Source organism: Protopterus annectens, chromosome 1.part1, assembly GCF_019279795.1.
Source record: "Protopterus annectens isolate FY-2018-M chromosome 1.part1, PAN1.0, whole genome shotgun sequence".
Taxonomy (NCBI): Eukaryota; Metazoa; Chordata; order Ceratodontiformes; family Protopteridae; genus Protopterus; species Protopterus annectens.
The window spans coordinates 1368368224-1368384641 of NC_056726.1; positions in this window are offsets into that span (position 1 = coordinate 1368368224).

Here is a 16418-nt window from a genome sequence, read left to right on the forward strand (position 1 = left end):
GTCCCTTGACTACGTTCTCAAAAATATGTTTGGGATGCATACTACTATGATGTAATAAAGTGTTTTTAAAACATTCTTTCCTGTGGACAGAGGTATTAACTATACCATTGGATAGCCTAATAATATTGACATCTAGGTATGAAATGAACTCTTTTGAATAGTTCATTGTAAACTTTAGGTAATCAGTGAACCCATTGATTTCTTTCTCAAATTCCAATAATGATGTCTCATTACCAGCCCAAACCACAAAAGGTCGTCCACAAACCTTTTATAGAAGAGTGCACACTGTTTGAAGTTCTTAGAAGGGAACAGTATTTCCTCCTCCCATTCAGCCATAACTATGTTGGCGTAGCTATTGGCACACGCAGTGCCCATAGCTACGCCATCATTCTGTAAATACATTTCTTCATTAAAGAAGAATATGTTGTTCTCTAAAATGATCTCTAAAAATAGAGCTAATAACTCGACAAACTGTATGTCCATTTCCGTATTTTTCTTTAGATAATTCTGTACACTTTCCACACCTATCTTATTAGGAATAACAGTGAACAGGCTTTTTACATCAAATGTCACCATGAAATAATCTATTCCATCACTCAAACCTGAAATAAATTCATACAAGTCCAACAAGAAATGTTTGCTATCTCTCAGCACATGAGGAATGTCATTCACTACAGTTCTTAAATGATGTTCTACAAAAAGGGAGAATGGTTCAGTTAACCAACCCCGTCCAGATACAATGGGTCTCATGGGTGGATTTGTTAAACCCTTATGCACTTTCGGTAGACCTTTAAGTATGGGGATGAACGGATGGTTCACCTTCAAGAACTGATAAAAGTCTTTCCTGATCAACCTACTCCTAAGTAGGTCGTCTATTGTGTCATATACTCTGAATATTTTCATCATTACTTCATTTATATCAACTTTTGTATAGGATTTATCAGTACATAATAGAATATTCATGTTGCTAATGTAATGCACAAAATCCATAACTACAATAGGACCACCTTTATCAGCAGGTGTAATAATGATATTCCTGTCCATTCTCAAATCCTGTAGGGCTTCCCTTTCAAGGTAAGTCAGGTTCATTTTCTTATGTTTCTTAATTCTATTATCTCTGTTAGAGTGCTGGGTGTATAAGTCACTCTCTACAAGTTTGGTAAATGTTTCTAGCACGGGATGTAGCACTGGTGTATAGACACTCACTGGTTTGAAATTATCAGTCACTCTATCATTGTCAACCATTCCAAAATCTGACCTTAGCTGTACATTCCTGGCAAACAGCTTCATGTCAATAATAGAATCAGTGATGTCACTAGTTTTACAGGGTATAAAGGATAAGCCTTTGTTAAGGACTTGTTCCTCATACATAGTTAATTCTCTTCTTGACAGGTTAATCACTAAGGATTCCCTTTCTTTCCCCACATCTTCTTTAAGGTTGGTCCTGTTTGTTCCAAATCTGTTACCTTTCTTTTCTGTCTCCCCCTGCTCATGGACCGGGATCTCCCTCTGAACCTGGGGACTGAATGGGAAAGGGACCTCTATCCTAGGGACCACATGGTCATTAGCTTTCCCATTCTCTACAGATACAGATTTTTTCTTAGTCCCTATCGAACCACCATTCATGGTGTTGATCGAATTAACTATGCCCCTAACATTAGTAGAGGCATTATTATCCAAACACACCGTCTTCCCTTTGTTTTGAATAACTACGGGATATAAATTCACATTATTTACATTCCTGTTCAAATCATCCTCAGTGCCAACAACAGCATTGTCAATGGTTGAAACATTACTTGTCAGGGCATTGTTAGTAGATACATTAACATTGTTAGAGTCATTGTTTGTACTACTTATACTATTTTTACTATTATTACTACATATTTCAACTTCCCTAGTGCCAATGTTACGTGTATTCATATTAGTTACAACATTTCTAGGCCAAGTAAAGACATTTGTAAGCATACACATATTTATTTGTAACATTTTTTACGTTTTAGTTTTTATACATTGGTATTTCCTATGCAATGTAGCATCATCTAGTGGATAGTTGATGTAAGTACATAATTGCATGAAATGTTTGTATGGAGCTCATAGAGTTATGTGTTTTAAATAATTCTAGTTCATTCTGTTTTTTCAGTATACTTAAATGTATATTTTTATATATATGTTTCTACATGCTAGTTTTACTTATGACACACAAATAGTTTGTAATGTTAGTTTTTAGCCTTGTATAGTGTTTCAATTGATTTAATTAATTAATCACCTGATTTTACTGAGTATTTATAGGCTGTGTTGTAATTAACTCTTTATACAGTCTGAAGAAACCCGCCTGGGGTGAAAGCGCTCACTGAATAAAGAACGTTCAAATTATAGAGCTCGTGGCTTATGTGTCCTTGGATTTGAAGCTTATCTGCACATTTATGGTTACCTGTTTTGCCTTCACTGGTATTATATCTGAGTTGTGTTCGTGGTTTATTTGAAGCTTCTTTGAAGCTCACGTTGCCGTGATTGAACTGCTTTTGAACTGTTTTTTGTGATACGGCAGTCATTCACTGCCTGCAAGCCTCGGCGTTCCATCTGTGACTGTTTGTGCTGATTACTTTACATTTACGGAACGCTGTCCTTACGTTGGAGCTTCTGCTGTTGGTATTATCTCTAATTTACTGTTTCCGACCGGAGGATATGGCTTGTACGAACGGAGGGGATGAAATAGAGTTGGCATATGTACCGGAAGTTACCGGTGTGTCCGAACGGATGATGGGGAGATTCACGAACTATATTTCAGGTACTGAGAATGCTCTATTATTTTTCGAACCGAATGAGGAGCGTGGGTCTGAGATAGACAACGCTGAAGATTTGCTTAGATTGGCAGATGACCTAGAGAAGCTCGAGACTGATCTTTTAAAACTAAAGAGACTACAGCTGCAACGGCAGCATTTTGAAGCGTGCTTGCAAAAGCAGATTATACCTAGAGGGCTTCGAGTCCTCAAGATGCCTACTACAGGTAACCATTATCCTGAACTGTTATTGAAGTGGCAGAGATTAAATATGGAGTTGAGTTTCAATTACATGAGACTCCTCATTGATTATCATAGACCTGAGGAGGAATTGATAAAAGAGAAAGTGACTGAGACCTATAGACATATTAATATGAACTACCAGACCTCAAAAAAGACTTTGGGACTGGATAGATTGATGGACAATGTTCTGTTATATGAGAGGCGACTAACCAATCAAAAGAAGACCAAAATTGAAAGGGACTTAATTGATTTTAAAAACGGTCATGTCTTTACTTGGCCTAGAAATGTTGTAACTAATATGAATACACGTAACATTGGCACTAGGGAAGTTGAAATATGTAGTAATAATAGTAAAAATAGTATAAGTAGTACAAACAATGACTCTAACAATGTTAATGTATCTACTAACAATGCCCTGACAAGTAATGTTTCAACCATTGACAATGCTGTTGTTGGCACTGAGGATGATTTGAACAGGAATGTAAATAATGTGAATTTATATCCCGTAGTTATTCAAAACAAAGGGAAGACGGTGTGTTTGGATAATAATGCCTCTACTAATGTTAGGGGCATAGTTAATTCGATCAACACCATGAATGGTGGTTCGATAGGGACTAAGAAAAAATCTGTATCTGTAGAGAATGGGAAAGCTAATGACCATGTGGTCCCTAGGATAGAGGTCCCTTTCCCCATTCAGTCCCCCAGGTTCAGAGGGAGATCCCGGTCCATGAGCAGGGGGAGACAGAAAAGAAAGGTAACAGATTTGGAACAAACAGGACCAACCTTAAAGAAGATGTGGGGAAAGAAAGGGAATCCTTAGTGATTAACCTGTCAAGAAGAGAATTAACTATGTATGAGGAACAAGTCCTTAACAAAGGCTTATCCTTTATACCCTGTAAAACTAGTGACATCACTGATTCTATTATTGACATGAAGCTGTTTGCCAGGAATGTACAGCTAAGGTTAGATTTTGGAATGGTTGACAATGATAGAGTGACTGATAATTTCAAACCAGTGAGTGTCTATACACCAGTGCTACATCCCGTGCTAGAAACATTTACCAAACTTGTAGAGAGTGACTTATACACCCAGCACTCTAACAGAGATAATAGAATTAAGAAACATAAGAAAATGAACCTGACTTACCTTGAAAGGGAAGCCCTACAGGATTTGAGAATGGACAGGAATATCATTATTACACCTGCTGATAAAGGTGGTCCTATTGTAGTTATGGATTTTGTGCATTACATTAGCAACATGAATATTCTATTATGTACTGATAAATCCTATACAAAAGTTGATATAAATGAAGTAATGATGAAAATATTCAGAGTATATGACACAATAGACGACCTACTTAGGAGTAGGTTGATCAGGAAAGACTTTTATCAGTTCTTGAAGGTGAACCATCCGCTCATCCCCATACTTAAAGGTCTACCGAAAGTGCATAAGGGTTTAACAAATCCACCCATGAGACCCATTGTATCTGGACGGGGTTGGTTAACTGAACCATTCTCCCTTTTTGTAGAACATCATTTAAGAACTGTAGTGAATGACATTCCTCATGTGCTGAGAGATAGCAAACATTTCTTGTTGGACTTGTATGAATTTATTTCAGGTTTGAGTGATGGAATAGATTATTTCATGGTGACATTTGATGTAAAAAGCCTGTTCACTGTTATTCCTAATAAGATAGGTGTGGAAAGTGTACAGAATTATCTAAAGAAAAATACGGAAATGGACATACAGTTTGTCGAGTTATTAGCTCTATTTTTAGAGATCATTTTAGAGAACAACATATTCTTCTTTAATGAAGAAATGTATTTACAGAATGATGGCGTAGCTATGGGCTCGTGTGCCAATAGCTACGCCAACATAGTTATGGCTGAATGGGAGGAGGAAATACTGTTCCCTTCTAAGAACTTCAAACAGTGTGCACTCTTCTATAAAAGGTTTGTGGACGACCTTTTTGTGGTTTGGGCTGGTAATGAGACATCATTATTGGAATTTGAGAAAGAAATCAATGGGTTCACTGATTACCTAAAGTTTACAATGAACTATTCAAAAGAGTTCATTTCATACCTAGATGTCAATATTATTAGGCTATCCAATGGTATAGTTAATACCTCTGTCCACAGGAAAGAATGTTTTAAAAACACTTTATTACATCATAGTAGTATGCATCCCAAACATATTTTTGAGAACGTAGTCAAGGGACAGATTATAAGGGCTTCCAGACTCAATCCTACAGAGGTTGGATTTAGAGATGAATTGGAGGGACTGAGGAATAGATTTTTGGCAAGGGACTACAATGCTACACATATTGAAGGTATTGAGAATGAAGTTTTGACTATGAGAGATAATAGGGCTAAACCGTATTTTTCTAGTACCACAAATTACCCGAGTGTGAAGGAAAATTTGAATGTTACACGTAGGCCTGAATACGTTAGAATACCTCTATTTTATACTAGTGATATTTTTGATATTAGAGCAATTATAGATAAACACTGGCATGTTCTACAGGTTGAAGATGCTATAAGCAGTGTGGTTGGGACTACACCTAGGTTTAGGTATAAGAACAGTCTGAATTTAAAAAGGATATTATGTCACAGGAGTTTTAAGGATGTACTCACACCATCATACAACACCATTCCCTGTAATGGTTGCAATCAGTGCATTTTTATCAATACAGACACTAGTTTCAAACCACCCTCACTCGACAGGACATTTAATTTCAACACAGGGACTAATTGCAAGTCGCCCAATGTTGTTTATCTAGCTTTGTGTTGCTCATGCTCAGCGTTCTATATTGGGAAAACCAACAGAACGCTGAGAGAAAGGATTAGGGAGCATGTTTATTGCATGAGGGTCGGGGATGACAAGAACGCTTTAGCTAAACATCATAAAGCGAAAGGTCCTGCACACACTTTCAGTTTTCTAGTTATACAGATAGTAGATTCTAATTCTAGAGGTGGTGACCTAGAGAACTTAACCCTAGAAATGGAAACTAAATGGATTATCAGATGTAAGGCGGACTTTTCTCCAGGGCTTAATGATAAGGTTAGCCTTCAACCTTTTCTTAAAAAGAGAAGGCTCAGGAAGGTGGTGAAATGATTTATCCACTGTTCTTTGATTTTTGTAGGAGGTAACATCCATTTTTAATTCTTATTGTTAGTCAATATTGGTTAGTTCTTATCATTATGAATTTAGGAACATTGACTCTAATCTGGTTGAAGCATACACATATTTATTTGTAACATTTTTTACGTTTTAGTTTTTATACATTGGTATTTCCTATGCAATGTAGCATCATCTAGTGGATAGTTGATGTAAGTACATAATTGCATGAAATGTTTGTATGGAGCTCATAGAGTTATGTGTTTTAAATAATTCTAGTTCATTCTGTTTTTTCAGTATACTTAAATGTATATTTTTATATATATGTTTCTACATGCTAGTTTTACTTATGACACACAAATAGTTTGTAATGTTAGTTTTTAGCCTTGTATAGTGTTTCAATTGATTTAATTAATTAATCACCTGATTTTACTGAGTATTTATAGGCTGTGTTGTAATTAACTCTTTATACAGTCTGAAGAAACCCGCCTGGGGTGAAAGCGCTCACTGAATAAAGAACGTTCAAATTATAGAGCTCGTGGCTTATGTGTCCTTGGATTTGAAGCTTATCTGCACATTTATGGTTACCTGTTTTGCCTTCGCTGGTATTATATCTGAGTTGTGTTCGTGGTTTATTTGAAGCTTCTTTGAAGCTCACGTTGCCGTGATTGAACTGCTTTTGAACTGTTTTTTGTGATACGGCAGTCATTCACTGCCTGCAAGCCTCGGCGTTCCATCTGTGACTGTTTGTGCATAATACCTACCTGTCCCTGAGTTTACAAACTGTCCCAAGTATATTCCCTTAAGTTCCTCATCCTGCATCACACTTGGAAACTTACACTCATTAATACCAGTCATTAACGTATCATTCTTCTAATTGCCTAGACAAGTGACCACAAAACATGATCTGTTACTTCATTACCTTTTTGACATGATTGGAGTCGGTTCTTAACAAAGACTCACAGTTGTCATCCAGTGTACACTCTGTGTTTGTCCAGACATTGTGAGCATGGCCCCCATATGTTAGGGGCTACTAAAGTCACTCAATAATGTCACACACTGGAGTGTCATACATAACTATTGCTCAGGAGATGCAAGACCTGTTGCTCTATTAACTTATTATGTGGACAACAGTAATATGTGGATACACTCACTGGTGTTGTCTAGTAATTCCCCAATACTTCAGTAGTTCTGCATATGTGGGTATTATTTCACCTTTCTGCTGATTGCAGTTTTAACATTATACCTGGTGTCTATTTTCCCTCCCAATGCATGTTCCATGCTACAGACCTTATTATATTATCAGCTGTCCTGAGATTCCATATCAGACAAGTATTCCTGGTGTCTCATGTGTCAGTCCATGTCCATGTACTGCACTATTCCAAAGGGAAGTCGAGACGTATGAACAACCCCACATTCACACATGTGCATACATGGACACACACATATACACACATATACACTCGCACATCCTACATGCATCAACCCCCTTACACTCCACCAGATTCCACTTACAGAAAAAATAACCCCCCCACCCCACCCCCCACACACACACACTTACAGGTGAGGTTTCATGAAGATATTACACAATGACCTCCCATTACCCATCTGTCGACATGCATAACATATGGTACTCAACAGCATGCAGTGCAGCTATAGTCAATCCATGCTAGCAACAGTTTACATGTGTGTGGTGCATAGGCTGTGTTAGTAGGTGATGCCCCTTCCCCTGGAAAACACTGCACCCATGTACACATTATTGCTGTGCACCTGTTCAGCACCTTGCCATGTACTGTGCATCATACTTCACAGGTGCACACACCATTGCTGAATGTGTATTACTGTAGCAGTTATATCTGCAATGCTGCTCACAGCACCTATATGTCCGACACATGCCTGGGATGATATGTGGACAGATGGCATTTGAGAATGCCTGATGTCTGATTTACAGATGTCATCATCAGTGGTGCATGTATGACCAATACATTACAATTGCACTGACAACCATAAAACCTTAATGTGGCTATGGTGAGTGTACACACCCTTATTGATATGATGCCCTCCTCCTTGATATGCCATGGCACCACATTACTGCATATGTTAACATTACATGAGCCTGATATGTGACATATGTCCTGTACAATCAAATGCAGTGTCAAACAAATGTGTTGGTTGTGCTGATGCTGATTGAGACGCATACACCTCGTGGGTTCATATGTGTGCATGCCCTTATCATGATGGTTTGTTGCACCTACTGTTATATGTACTACAGCAGTCACTATTTCTGGCAGGGGTATACTTGCATGGGCCATCTGCTTTTGCCAGTATATGGTCAGTCTGCCCTACACATGACCCCCAACTCTGCATGATTGCAAGGTCAACTCATGTGCACATCCCTTGGAGTTCCCACACTGCCATCACTATTGCTGTGGAGTCAGAGTTATGTCTGCCACAGTTCCTGACCCTGACTCTATGCAGATACAGCCATTCATAGCATCCTTTGGTTCCCTGCTGCAGTGCACTGTTGTGTCATGATGACGGGTCTATATCACATAGTTGAAGTTTAATAACTTCGAACACAGAATGTTTGAACCATCCTGTTCGAAGTTAAAAATCTTTGACTGTGGATAAAAAACAAAAAAAAAGAAAACAAAACAAAATAAACCACTGTAAGCAGGGAGGCTGCACCCCTCCACCCCCCGCTACTTAAATATACCAACTCTGAGATCGCAACACATTGAACAAAATGGAAACCTCCCCTTACGGTGATTTCCATTGAAACACTCGAACTTCTGCAAATTCGAACTTATGGTCTCGACCATATAAAGTTCAAACTTGTAGAAGTTCGACTATCTGATACAAACCCATGATGACACTCTGCCCACTTTCAGCCTTTTTGCAGATGCTTGACTCGTGTCTCATGTTCACTTGGGGACCATGGACATTGATTTCCCCCAGTGCATTTGGATATTAAAGCTGTGAGGATGGCAATGTGTGCTTCTTTTTGTCGACAGGGAATTTGCAGACAGCCATATTTCTTTGCTGCTGAATGCCACTTCAGCCATATGTCCCAAGTGAAATGTAGCACAGGGAAATGTCTCGCTGCCTAGGCGCCTGAACCCATATATATATATATATATATATATATATATATATATATATATATATATATATATATATATATATATAAAACAGCAAAATCCACTTTCAGCAGCTCACAGCAGAGTCTCCAAATGTTCAAAATCCACAGTCTTTCTTAAAAATATTTATTAGGTAAGCACTTTCACAAACAGTAAGTTTGCTTCCTCAGACCTTAATGAAAAATCAGCCATAAAACTCATACTTATAACCTGCCATAGATTTAAAACAGCATACTCCTAGTCATTTTGAATTAGCAACAAGTAACCCATTCCTTACCAAGTTACATAGAGAAAATACAGACATTAAAAATACAAGCAATGAAAATACAGGCAATAAAAATGCATTAATAATAAAAATACTCAGACATAGGATTCCACACTATTTCACCTTATTTCCTTAATCTTTTATTTTTAGCTTTGATGTGATAGTTAGATGGTCATTGAGTCCCTTACCCAGATGAGCACTAAATTTTATTATCCATTTTAATTCTTGTTCTTCAGTGATGTTATTAATGTTCCCTAACCTGATATTTTCATGTAAAATCTCCAAGACACTGAACTTAAAATGGTGCTGACTGCCCAATTCCAAAATGTGTTTGGCTACAGTGCTACATACATGCCCCCTCCTCAAGCAATACATGTGGTCCCATATTCTCTCCCTTAACCTTCTGTTTGTTTTCCTGATATAGAATAATGCACAAATGCAACAATGGGTAAGGTAGACCAAATTTCTAGAGTTACAGTTGGCATTTATCTCTAACACATAAGATCTACCAGTGTCAGGATGTATAAACTCTTTCCCTTCTTGGATATATTCACAAAAGTTGCATTGACCACATTTAACTGTACCCATACCCTTAAGTATAGGAACTAACTATGAGTCCATCTTCGGATAACATAACCTACACCTCAAGTTCTTTGTGTTCTTATATACCATCCATGGTCTATTTCCCACTAGCTCTGCCACTTTATGATCTAACTGAAGGATATGTCAATTCCTAACAAAAATATCATGGAATACTTTGCTATCTCTAGTGTAAGTAAGACACAGGAGAACACTTCTTTTACTATCAAATGTCCTAGTGTTACCAGATGCCCTATGGGCTGAAAAATAGGTTTTAGCTCTATCATTTCTCATACATTTTATAACTTGGCAGGCCTGCCTGACCTGTTCCTTGTTATAATCCCTGTTGACAAAATCGTTTTCTAGTTTAATAGTTTCCTTCTCATACTGACTATCTATATCTGCCAGTCTGGAGCATCTCATTGCTTGGCGCTTGACAATGTTATTGAAAATATGGGGGGGTGCATAACTGTCCTATGGACATAGGCCGCACGTTGACAAGACTTCCTAAGTCTATCAGAATGTAGCTGCCCTAGTGTGTCAATGTTAATGTCAACATCAAAAAATTCAATATTTTTATCTGAATATTTCAAGGTGAACTTTAAAAATTCATTGGTGGTGTTAATGTCATGTGCAAAATTCTTAAGCTGAGTTACACTCCCTTTCCATAAAATGAAAAGGTTATCTACAAAGCATCTGTAAAACTGTATACATGACCGTGCTAGAGGATGTTGTAGCATGCATGCCAATTCCCACTCCACCATAACCATGTTGATGTAACTGTTGGCGCATGGAGTACCCATGGCCACACCAGATACTTGTGAGTAACATTTCTCTTCAAAGACAAATACATTGCTTTCTAAAATCATTCCTAGCAAGTCACGCAATACATCAATCTGTCCAGTAGAACACATCTCCTTTTTTGTCAAAAAACATTTCATCATTCTTATTCCATCTCTGTTGTGTATACCTGTGAATAGAGATACCACATCCATGATCACTAGCAACACATTCCCTGTCATCCCATTCACATCACGTTGATGAAGTCATATAATTCCTGTAAGAATTGTTTACTATCCTGAAAAATGTACTCATGAGCCTGTAGCACAGGTTTTAATTGCTTGTCCAGATAAATGGATAGTGGCTCTATTAACCATCCCTCACCAGCTACTATAGGTCTAAATGGTGGCGCATAGGGATATTTATGGATCTTAGGTAGTCCTTGTTGAGATGGAATAAGTGGTTGATCTACCATAACATATCTGAACAAACCTTTGATTATAGTTTCATTATTAACACTTTCGATTAAAATGTTTATTTCATTTATCACATTAACATCTATAATCTTATAAGTCTTTTCATCTTGCAACATTTCATTCATGTACTGGAAATAATATGGCCTGTCCATGACCACTATTAGACCCCCTTTATCTGCTGGTCGTATCACAATTGACATATCATTTTCAAGTGCTGTCAATGCTAACTTCTCTTCCTTGTTTAAATTTTCAAAGCCCCTTGTTCTATTCTCACACGTAAAATATGCATATAATTCTTTTTCACAAAGTTTGCAAAAAATATCTAACAAAGGGTGACTCTGGGGTGAATGCAAGCTAGGTTTTCTAAAAATGAAATTACTATCAGCAGTGTCATTTGCCCCAAACATCATTTTAAGCTGTACATTACATAAAAATAACTTACAGTCAATAAGGACGTCTGCTATATCAGCCAATTGGGCAGGAATAAAAGAGACTCCTCTGTTCAGTAAAGAGCATTCACAATCAGTTAAATGCCTCTTGGAAATATTCCATATCAAGTCCATTTCACCTGGTTCCAGATTCTCTTTATCATGTTGACGTCTTGTGGCTCATTCCTTCTCCTGCTCTTCCAAGGATCTGGGCTATCTAAGGACTCCTTCCTTTTCGTTCTGATTGGTAAGGGCAGCAAAAAAGAAGGTTTATTCAGCGTTGAAGTTTTTGTCTCATCACCAACTCTGAGGACGCCCCCTTACCAATCAGTATGAAAGGTGGCTGTGCTGGTGGCTGAATAGGAGGGGCAGGCTGACCCTCTAGTTGCACCACGTAGCCTTCAAGCTGGAGTAGCAGATCTCCAAACTCCTTGCGGAGCTTGCTACACACCAGACCCCGGACCTGGCAATGGATGACAGTGTCCTGTCCGTCCCTGCTCCCAGGGGGTCTAGCCCCATCCTCTGAGGCAGTTCCACCCAAAGGTGGTACAGGACCAGCAGATGAGGAGGTCCCGGGGTGGTCCTCAGATGTGCTGGTGCCCTGTGCCACGACCAGATGAGGTGGGTCCGCTGGGAATGGCCTTCCCAAATGTGCTATGGTGTTTCAGTTTTACAACATATGTGGCTAGTAATAGTCAACACATTCCAGGATTAGTTATAACAGCATGCATAGATATTCTCATTAACCCAAAACACCAGTTATGGAACAGTTGCATAGCAAATAGAGCACATGCATATATGGAATCACAGTGGTCACTGCAACAGCATGCAGGTACATTGTTGGCAGCATGCCACCAATGTGGGTGTATTTCAACATGGCACATGTATAGAAACAAATTTAAATATTTATCAAACAATAGGACATATGTCCCAACAGTAGATTTAATAGTGCATATACCGATTGAGATGTGTATTTATTTTATTGTTGCAGATATGGTGGGGGGGGGAGATGTCAGTTAACAACTTGCATATCCCTGTAGTTCTCATTACTTTCGTAGTCAGTGCTGTGATCTGTACCTTACAGGTATTATTACACTACCCTATGGCCTTAGTTTGGACAGTGGTATGGATGTAGACAAGTATATACATGAACTGTGTATTACCTGCAGTATACACCTTACCTGGTATACCTGTGGAGGTATTGTTTGTTAACACTACCTGACTGTTTCTACACAAATTCCCATATTCCAGGTTGATGTTATGCACATACCTGTCCATCTCTTATTGCACACACTCTGAGCATGTCTTGACAACATGCAGGTGAAACCGAGACATATTTTGACTATTGCCCTCATAAACCTTTGGTGAGTTGTACAATGACAGTTTTTTTCATAGACATTTTCCAAATATGTACAAGCCTGACGGTCAGTTATATGACATTAAATGCTGCCTACATTTCTGGGATCATCCCACTGATTTGCCAGCGGGACAGGATGACAGGCAGCAGATATGGGCCAATTAAGTGCACATTCTGGACAAATATGTACAGGTGAGGGGTATGATTCTGCATACAGCTTACTACCACTCCCAGGATTCGAACCATGGCTGTGTGTGCTAAAAATGCAACAGTTCACGTCTCAGTTGAGTGTGCTATTTGGATTATATTGTCTGCCTTTTCACTGTTTTCTATCTAAGTCTCTCTCAGTTGTACAATATAACCTCTTGTGATTATAACAGTCGTATACAGACATTCCTACACATTTTATTTATGTAGTACAGTGTGGGTAACAGTGCTTAATACAACAGTACTATTAAAAGATTGCAGCACTGGATTACCATATAATACCAGAGTAAACACAAGCAGTCCAGCAGTTAGACCTTTATTGTAAGGCTGTTGATCTTGTATTTACATACAACCTATATGAGACTCTAACTGCCATATTGTCTGGTGTATTCAGTACATGCCATACACTGTACAGGTTAATATTGGCAATTAACTTTCTACTACTTTTAGATTTATTTCTTATGACAGTACATGCAAGAGTATTACTAACCTGCCTCATGACGCAACCTCTGCAATCTACAAGCATGGGCTTCTGGTTCACAGCCCACTTGTCTGCCACTGTCAAAGACATAAGAGGAATATTTAGCCATACCTATCCATAATATGCATGAGATGGCAATTATTAAACAGATAGAAGACTGATAATTACACACGGCTGGGACATCCCCGTCTGCCTAGCCTCTTGGATCCACTGATCCAAGAGCTCCCTCTTTCTCCACTTCAGGTTGGCATAGTGATGCCTGACCTGCTCACCAGTTTGAGGTATGCCAGTGGCACTGGTGAGGTCACGATTGAGATGGCCCCAGGCTTCCACTTTATATTGGGAACCCTGGTACTGGCCCTGCAGCAATCTCTGGTCATAGTCTTTAACAAGGAGTCCTGCTATGACTTTGGACTCCTGGATGAGTCCAGAGAAGTAAATATTGTGGGAAGAAATATCCAGGGAATTGTTATGGCTAGGCTTGCATAGGACCTAGGGCTGATAGCCTAGTACCAACCTATGAGCCTATGAACCTAAGCAATGGGCAAACCAACCCACCTATGGTTAAATTTTATCTGTTTGATAAAAAAAAATTGTTTATATTATTATATTTTAAATATTGCTCTTATAAACTTGGGGGGGGGGTGTTGCTGGGGGTATGCAACCCCTTATGAGCGGTCTCACTCATTGTACCCTATGAGCGGTCTCACTCATTGTAATAGCAAAACTGCAGTTCTTGACTGTGGGAAGCATGTATATTTTGAGAGCTCTGCTCTCAGACACACCCCCTCATCCACGCTACGTGTCTGTTCAGGAGCTCAGGCAGCGCACTTTCATTAATACGCATGGAGCGCTGCCATGCTGCTCCTAAACAGTTGCTTCTGTGCAGGACTAAGCTATTTCTGCATGGAAGTTTACTGAATCCAGGGATATTTCTTTATTCATAGGTTCATAGGTAGGTACTAGGCTATCAGCCCTTGGGCCTACACAAGCCCAGCCAAAAAGGTACCCTGGCTTTTTCCACCCAAAAAAATTATTTTCCTGTGCCACTGTCGAGCAAATAAACAGCCTCTGCAAGGCTCGAGCCCAGTACCCTGCACACCATAGAAAAAGTGATTTACCACTAAGCCATGCCAGATTTACCTTCATACATACTGCTATCTTGTAACAATACACTTTACAACATTTTCAGATTATGTAAATGTTTACAGTAGATTCATGGAACATTAAGGGGCTATCAGAAAAAAGAAAAGAAATCTTATCATGCATCGTACACTTCAAAATAAATCTACTATAACCTTTCTGCAAGAGGTGCATATGGTCAATCAACTTTGGGACAGAGAGAAAAAGAAAATGGGTAAAACAAATAGTCTCTGCAGGCTATAATTTGTCTTTTAGGGGAGTAGCTATCATTGTTAATAAACTATTTCAAGGAGACATCACTTCCACTAAAAGTGATCCTAATGGAAGATGGGTTTTGTTTACCAGTAACTATCCTGCCTTAAGTAAGCCCTTACTCTTTGTTAATCTATACAGTCCCTGCTCAGATCAACCTCTTTTTATTTATGATATTTTCAATATTCTAGTTAATTATCCAAATCATCTATACATTTTAGGAGGGGATTGGAATGCTTTGCTTTGTTCTGATAGAGATAGGTCACATAAAGAATCTAGACAATCTCAATATACTACTATGGCCCTAGAAGAACTACAAAGTACCTTCGTCATATTAGACCTTTATACAAAATTTCAACATGATACCTGTATACCTAGATTTACATTCTCCTCAACCACACATAAAACCTGCTCAAGAATAGATGCCTTTATAATTTCCCATTCTCTCAACTCTTAGGCAATTAAGTACAATGTTTCCATTAGAACCATTTTAGACCATTCCAAAATTAACATCTCTATAAACACCTCTTCCTCTAACCAAAGTCCTTCTCATTTCAACAATTGGACTCTAAACCCTAATATCATTCAAGTCCAAGAGGTTACACAAGAAATAAATACCATCTTTGCCCAACTGAGCATTGATCTCACCTCTAGTCAAATCCCTTATGATGTGCAATGGGCAGCTGCTAAAGTGGTTATAAGAGGCCTTATTATTCAGAAGTCCTCGTGGCTTAAGAAAAAACACAATAACCTTAAACTCAAACCAGAGAATCAAATCAAAGACATAGAAATAAAATTTCAATATAAATACACAACTGAGCTAGAAGATACAATAACAGACTTGCAAAATCAATTACACAAGTTATACTTAGAAAATATCTCTTTTGTAGAGATGAGATCATTATATAGATATTCAGAATGGGCACACATTGCCTCTAAAACTCTTGCTAGACTTATTAATATTAAAGTAATTATACAAAAAGGCGTAATAAAGTATAAAGATCAAGACATCTTAACCACATTTGAAGATATTTACAAAAAACGTATATAACTTATCAAACCCTCTATACAAATATAATGGAAGTTTTTCTGCACAATCTAAAATTTCCACAAATTACTGATTATCAAAAGAAACTTTTGAAATCACTCCTATCTCTTGAAGAAATCAAA